The sequence below is a fragment of the Octopus bimaculoides genome, chromosome 2, assembly GCF_001194135.2.
Source record: "Octopus bimaculoides isolate UCB-OBI-ISO-001 chromosome 2, ASM119413v2, whole genome shotgun sequence".
In the NCBI taxonomy this organism is placed as follows: Eukaryota; Metazoa; Mollusca; class Cephalopoda; order Octopoda; family Octopodidae; genus Octopus; species Octopus bimaculoides.
In genome coordinates, this window is record NC_068982.1 from 82,036,825 (window position 1) to 82,037,387 (window position 563).

Below are 563 nucleotides of genomic sequence, written 5' to 3' on the forward strand. Positions count from 1 at the left end.
CACACACACACACACACACACACACACACACACACACGCTCACACACACACAACACATACGGTCTAGGCAACTGAGCACGAATGTTCTGCCTAGGAGTAGAATGGTTTCCCTCTTCCCTTGTTCTGTATGATCTCAGACTCCAGCTAGTCACTCGCCTGCACCGTGTTGCCATCTTAGTTGTATACAGATGGAATGATCTATTGTTATTCGTACGGATTCTCTGGGCATTCACTGATTTCTACTCTGGGATAGCAATATATCCTGTGCCTTCTGACTGCAATTTGTTTGTTGGCTGATAGGTGGAGAGGCTGAAATATCTCAGCATTAGACTGCCAATTCTTTTTTTTTTTTATAACTAGTCTTAATGATTTTTACGCCCCGCTTTTTTACGTCCTTGCCTCTCAATGGGAGTAATATTAAGTGATTAAATTTTGGGGTTCATTAGATGAAGAATATAACGACGTAAATTACATGTATGTGTATGTATTTGTATGTACATGAGCATGTGCTTTAAGGATGTATGTGTGTGTATATATATATATATATATATATATATATATAT